Genomic DNA, 7,500 nt, shown 5'->3' with positions numbered 1-7,500 from the left:
CACTTGTTTCTTTATTCAAACATTTATTTATCTACTTATTTATATATTTGTCTGTCTCTCTGTCGGTTTGTTTTCTGCATCCTATCTTCTTACATAACGAAAAAAATCTTCTGTCGGCATACTCTACTCTTGTCTATTGCAAACCACTGCAACGTTGTTAATAAAAATGATATTCATATGTGCACATTAATTATCACAACTATATTGACATTCACACAATGGTTATTATAATAACAATTGCGTTCATATACACACAAAGATTATGGCCATTACTATACTCATGCACACCCATTGACCAAGAATAATGGAATATATGAACGTAATAAGCTTGAGTGTGTTGGTGGTCGTGGCGACTGAGCTCAAATGTTGGAATAATCTCGGAGGCCGAAGAGCTCGCGAAGACGGCGACGCGGGATCTCGATGGACACTCAGCTCGTTGGGACCAACTTCCGCTTCGACGCCAGCATGAACCAGGACCCTCCAAACATCACCAAGAAACGGAGGAGGCACACTGAAGAGGAGGGGCACAACAAGAGAAGCCGGAATGACATCAAACCACTCAAGAGCCGGGACACTTTTCTCGCGGAATTCCGCCGCGCCAAGAAGAAATTCTATAAGAACCTGGACAAGAGAGACCCGCGAAAAGATCTTCGCTTCTTTGTCATGCACACAGAAATGATGAAGAGATTCAGAAATCACATCAAAGGCCTTAAACAGAAGCGAGATCAAGAAGTACAACTTACTCGCAACAACGCGCCTTTCTGTGATAAAAAAAAGAAGAAAATCAAATTGTTTCGACGACCAGCCGGCTTCTCTCCTGTTGCCCGATAAATCAACTTCGCCACGAGTGTCCCCGGCTCTTTACGGATAAACAGGCATCAATTCCTTCTAATTTTGCCTTCCAAGTCATCGTTAAAGAACGAAAATGTTCTCTTTTCTAACAGTTTCTTGTAACATTCGTGTCCAGTACTTAGACTGCTCTGCTTTGCATCAGTGAAAATAAGCAGCAAACATTATTCAAAAACTTCGGTAGATTCGCCAGGAGCGTCAATGACCTCCAGCCAGGTCTTCTTCTTTTTTCTACACAGTGATTTCAAAACGTTCTACCAACTCTTTTGTTTCGCACAGTAATCTTGTGCGCTTGAACAATTCTAGGAACACTTATATAACACTTCAAAACGTACTTAATTTGACTATTTCGTACGGTGTATACAGTATACGCCAAAGTACTTAATTTGCAAGGAGAAAGATTTTTTTACGTTTATGATGTGCGCGCGCGCACACACACACACACACATACTTTAGATTCAAACTCCTAAACAATTTTAGAATAGATATTTGTGTTTCTAAAATACCCGATTTCAGTAAAGCTCAGTTCATAGGACTACGTCAGGAGCTTCAGCTTACAGATTGGGAGGCAAAATTAAACGAAAGACCTGTACATCAGATGTGGGAAATATTTCAAAATACGCTCACTAAGATCATTCAAACCTACATTCCTTTTAAGGACAGACGTCCCCCAAATCAGGCTCGCCCAAAGTGGCTCGACAAAGAAACTGAAAAAACTATTGCTAAAAAGAGACAGGCTTATAAGAAATATAAGTGCTCGGGTGCATCAAATGACTATGAAAGTTATGTATCAATACAGAGAGATTTAAAAAAGACAATAAGAAAAAGAAAACGACAATACGAAATGAACATCGCTGATAAATCCACAGAGAATCCCAAAGAATTCTATAGTTACATTAGAGATAAAAAAGTTCTTAGGAATCACATTGGTCCACTATTATCTGCTGACGGTCATCTTGAATATTCAAATGAAGGAATGTGTAATATCTTAAACAATTATTTTAGCTCGGTATTCGTAAACGAAACACCTCAAGGTGAATTCCAAACTGAAACCTGTGAAAAGTCTAGGGTAAACTTACTCACTACGGTAAATATAACAAAAGAAATAATTAAAAGGTGTATAGACAACTCAGTTAATAAAACACCAGGGCCTGACGGTTGGCATCCAAGAATCTCAAAGAAAATGAAAAATGTGATTGTTGTTCCATTAGAAATTATTTTCAAGAAATCCATCATATCCGGAGATGTCCAAAGAGAATGGAAGCTAGCTAACGTTACTCCCATATTCAAAAAAGGTGACAAAAAGAAACCAAATAACTATAGGCCTATAAGTTTGACTTCAATCGTAGCAAAAATAATGGAAACTATCATCAGAGATGCTATCGAACATCATTTAGAAAGTAACCGTTTGATAAATGATAGCCAGCATGGTTTCAGACGGAAACGTTCTTGCGTGACTAACTTACTCGAATTCTACAATACAGTTATCTCCAATTATGACACAAGAAACAATATACATTTAGTATATCTAGACTTTGCAAAAGCTTTTGATACCGTCCCACACGAAAGACTACTTACTAAATTAGCTTTGCATGGAATAAGTGGTAGCCTATTAGGTTGGACTAGTAATTGGTTGAAAGGTCGAAAACAGAGAGTTGTTTAAAATGGAAAAACTTCTAAATGGAAAAGTGTTGCAAGTGGAGTTCCTCAGGGTTCCGTTCTTGGACCACTTCTATTCATAGTATATATAAATGATAAAGACCACGGACTAAAATCTACTGTTTCCAAATTTGCTGATGATACAAAACTGTGCGGGAGTGGCAATTGATCCACTCAAACCAATTACTATATTCAAGAAGATTTAGATCAATTACACCAATGGTCTCAAAAGTGGCTAATGAAATTTAACACAGTAAATGCAAGGTAATGCACATAGGTAAAAATAACAGTAAGTACGATTACAAGTTATTTGGAAATTCGTTAACAAAAGTGGATAGTGAAAAAGATCTCGGCGTAATTATCAGTAACGACCTCAAATCATTCAAGCAGTGTATTTCAGCCTCTGAGAAAGCAAATAAGATTCTAGGACTGATTGCGCGATATTTTGATTTCAAAAGTCCATCACTCATTAACAAGCTATATAAATCGTTAGTTTGTCCACATTTGGAATATGCTGTTTCCGTATGGTCACCGAATCTCATTAAAGACATTGACAGACTGGAAAAAGTACAACGGCGACCCACAAAACTGATTCCAAATATCAAAAATAAATCATACGAAAATCGACTAAAATATATCAATCTGTTTTCCCTAAAAAAGCGTAGACTCAGAGGTGACTTGATACAGGTCTTTAAGATTCTAAAGGGAATTGACAACATCAAAAGTGACCAAATTTTTACATTGAATGAGAATCAGACAAGAAAGAATGGTCTCAAACTGTCCGAAAATACATTCAATTTGGAAGTAGGTAGAAACAACTTTACCAACCGTGTAATTAATTAATGGAATAAACTTCCTGCACAGGGAGTGCAATGTAGTTCAGTTCGAAGCTTTAAGAATCATTTAGATAAATACCTAAGTAAGATGCTGTAATGATTATAATTTATCTTATATTATTTGCTTTTGTTTTGTTATCATTTGTCTGTGATTTTTATTTATTATTAGTTATATGTCAATTTATTATTATTTACTATTTACCTCTTTGTTTATTATTTAACTATACCTATGCATTTATTTATGTATTTTATTTGTTATTTACATTATCATAGTTTTTATTTATTATTTCATTATCAATATGATTTTCTTTTCGCATCCGACCTAGATATGGATCAAAAGGTCTCCTGTCGGCATGCTCCGCCTTTGTAATCCTTTGTGAAAGGGCCAAAATTGTCGCCACAACCCATCAGCTTCCACTCATCCAAATTTGAGGTTCTGGCTAATGGCACACGATTTTACTGAGGTTAGAGGAATCTCTGAGTGTATGTGTGTGTGTGTGTGTGTGAGTGCGCGCGCGCACATAAACGTAAAAAAATCTTTGCAATTTCCATGAAAGGACTTTGGCGTATACTGTATACACCGTACGAAATAGTCAAATTAAGTACTTTCTTGTACATATGTAAGTGTTCCTAGAATTGTTCAAACGCACAAGATTACTGTGCGAAACAAAAGCGTTGGTAGAACGTTTTGAAATAACTTTGTTCAAAAAAGAAGACCTGGCTGGAGGTCATTGACGCTCCTGGCGAATCTACCGAAGTTTTTGAATAATGTTTGCTGCTTATTTTCACTGATGCAAAGCAGAGCAGTTGAAGTACTGGACACGAATGTTACGAGAAGGAGCAGTGAGAAAAGAGAACATTTTCGTTCTTGAACGATGACATGGAAGGCAAAATTAGAAGGAATTGATGCCTGATCATCCGTAAAGAGCCGGGGACACTCGCGACCAAGTTCATTTATCGGGCAACAGGAGAGAAGCCGGCTGGTCGTCGAAACAATTTGATTGTCTTCTTTTTGGATTCCAGAAAGGCGTTGTTGCGAGTAGGTTGTACTTTTTTATCTCGCTTCAGGTTAAGGCCTTTGATGTGCTTTCTGAATCTTTTCATCATTTCAGTGTGCATGACAAAGAAGCGAAGATCTTTTCGCGGGTCTCTGTTGTCCAGGTTCTTATAGAATTTCTTCTTGGCGCGGCGGAATTCCGCGAGAAAAGTGTCCCGGCTCTTGGGTTTGATGTCATTCCGTCTTCTCTTGTTGTGCCCCTCCTCTTCAGTGTGCCTCCGTTTCTTTGTGGTGTTTGGAGGGTCCTGGTTCGTGCTGGCGTCGTAGTTGAAATTGGCCTCCTCTTCAGTGTGCCTCCTCCGTTTCTTGGTGACGTTTGGAGGGTCCTGGTTCATGCTGGCGTCGAAGCGGAAGTTGGTCCCACCGAGCTGAGTGTCCGTCGAGATCCCGCGTCGCTGTCTTCGCGAGCTCTTCGGCCTCCGAGATTATTCCAACACTTGAGCTCAGTCGCCATGACCACCAACACATTCAATCTCATTACCTTCAGCTATTTCATTATTCTTGGTCAATGGCTGTGCATGAGTATAGTAATGGCCATAATCCTTGTGTGTATATGAACACAATTGTTATTATAATGACCATTGTGTCAATGTCAATATAGTTGTGATAAATAATGTGCAAATATGAATATCATTTTTATTAACAACGTTGCAGTGGTTTGCAATAGACAAGAGTAGAGTATGCCGACAAAAGATTTTTTTTCGTTATGTAAGAAGATAGGATGCAGAAAACAAACCGACAGAGAGACAGACAAGTATATAAATAAGTAGATAAATAAATGTTTGAATAAAGAAACAAGTGATCTAATGAACAGACTACCTAATAACTAAATGGGCAAGTACACGAATAATATAATAAATGAATAAATAAAAAGGAATGTTGGAAATCATACTTGCAGGAGGCCAATTGATACAAGCTCAGACCCATCATATCTCAAATCCCATCCCCAACCTACAACATCGCTAAACAACTGTGCAACATACTGACCCCATACGTCCCTGCTACCTACTGCTTAAACTTCGCAACCGACTTTGTGGATATCCTGAAGGAAAATAGTGCCAATGGTATCATAGCTTCGATGGACGTAGAAAAGCTGTTGAGACATTCCAACTGATCGCACTATTAACTACATGATTGACCTTGTTTAACACAAGGACAGTACTCTCAACATAGCCATCCCAGAGTCCACACTCCTTGGCACGCTAATGTGTTGCACAAATGAGGTACCCTTTACCTGCCCACGTGGAGAAAAATACCAACAAGTTGATGGAGTCGCTAAAGGTTCTCCGCTTTGGAGTCCTATTTGCAAAATGGAAATCGCGCTCTGGTAGCACAAATGACCTCCTGCGGAGAAATCACCTCAGATCTCAATAGAGACAATAAGACCACATCAAGACACAAAGAGAATGTCTTAAAGAAAATAAAAAAGCAGAACTAGCTATATATATATATATATATATATATATATATATATATACATATATATACATATATATATACATATATATATATATATACATATATATATATATACATATATATATATATGTATATATATATATACATGTACATATAAGAAGTCTTTCTTCGCACACATGCATGCACACACACACACAAACACACACACATACACATACACACACACACATGTAAATATATATGTATATATATATATATATATATACATATGCACTGTGTATACATACATATATGTATATGTATATATATATTTATATATATGCATATATATGCATATATACATATATATATATAAATATATATATATGTGTGTGTGTGTATGTGTGTGTGTGTGTGTGTATACATAAGAACATAAGAAATAAAGGAGACTGCAAAAGACCATAAGGCCTACACTAGGCAGCTCCGTATCCATCACCACCTGTCATCCCCATCCATAAAGTTGTCTAATCGTTTTTTAAAACAACTGATAGTTTCAGCGCTTACTACGTGGTTACTAAATTTATTCCATTCATCGACCACCCTATTTGTAAACCAATTCTTGCCTATTTCCTTCTTAAATCTAAATTTGTCCAGTTTATACCCATTACTGCGAGTCCTGCCCTGTTGTTTTATTATGATGACCTTGTTTGCATCACCCTTGTTATAGCCTTTGAGCCACTTGAACACTTCTATTAGATCACCCTGCACTCTGCGTCTTTCCAGAGAGTGTAAGTTTAGGTGCCTAAGCCTCTCTTCGTAAGGCAAATTTCCGAGTCCTTGTATCATTTTGGTCATTCCTCTCTGTACTGATTCTAGTGAATTTATGTCCATTCTGTTGGACGGAGACCAAAACTGTACCGCATAGTCAAGGATGGGTCTAACTATCGCTAGATAGAGTTTAATAATTACCTCTGCACTTCTATTCGTTACCGTCCTAGCAATGAAGCCTAATGCCTGTTTGTTTTATTTCTGGCGCTAATGCATATATATGAATATATATATATATATATATATATATATATATATGTATATATATATATATACATACAAGGACTACTAACCTCGGCACTTTGCGACCCTCCCAATCCTACTTTACCCAAGAGATACTTTCGAGCGTTGGAGGCACTCGCCAAGGACCCTGCCGTCAGGATCACCACCGCGGACAAAGGTGGAGGAGTGGTGGTGATGGACGCATCGTCCTACCTACATAAGATGACTGACCTCATCAGCGATGAAAATACTTACACCAAAGTCACCCAGGCGAAAGTGGACGTCGAGACAAATAACTTCCTTAAGGCAGCCAGGAGGATTCTTAGGAAATCAGAAACTGGTAAGTGTTTACTTCACCTCCTGCCAAACCTCCCACGTCCAGCCACCCTGTATGGGCTCCCAAAAACCCACAAGCCCAATATACCCATTAGACCAATTACATCAGGGATCGGGAGTGCGCCACACAAACTGGCAGGTGCGCTGGCCAAACATTTGTCTCGCCTTTTGGGTACCATCAGCGGTGCTCATTTGAAATACTCAGGGGACCTATTGAATAGAATTAAGGACGTTCCTGTTCGCAACAAAAAGCTGGCCAGCCTGGATGTGACCTCGTTATTCACCCGTGTCCCGACCCTTAAAGCGATTGACCTC

The sequence above is a fragment of the Oratosquilla oratoria genome, unplaced genomic scaffold (genome assembly GCF_046742065.1).
Source record: "Oratosquilla oratoria isolate Oo_2021 unplaced genomic scaffold, ASM4674206v1 SCAFFOLD66, whole genome shotgun sequence".
Classification (NCBI taxonomy): Eukaryota; Metazoa; Arthropoda; class Malacostraca; order Stomatopoda; family Squillidae; genus Oratosquilla; species Oratosquilla oratoria.
Note: the sequence above shows the minus strand (reverse complement) of the source record.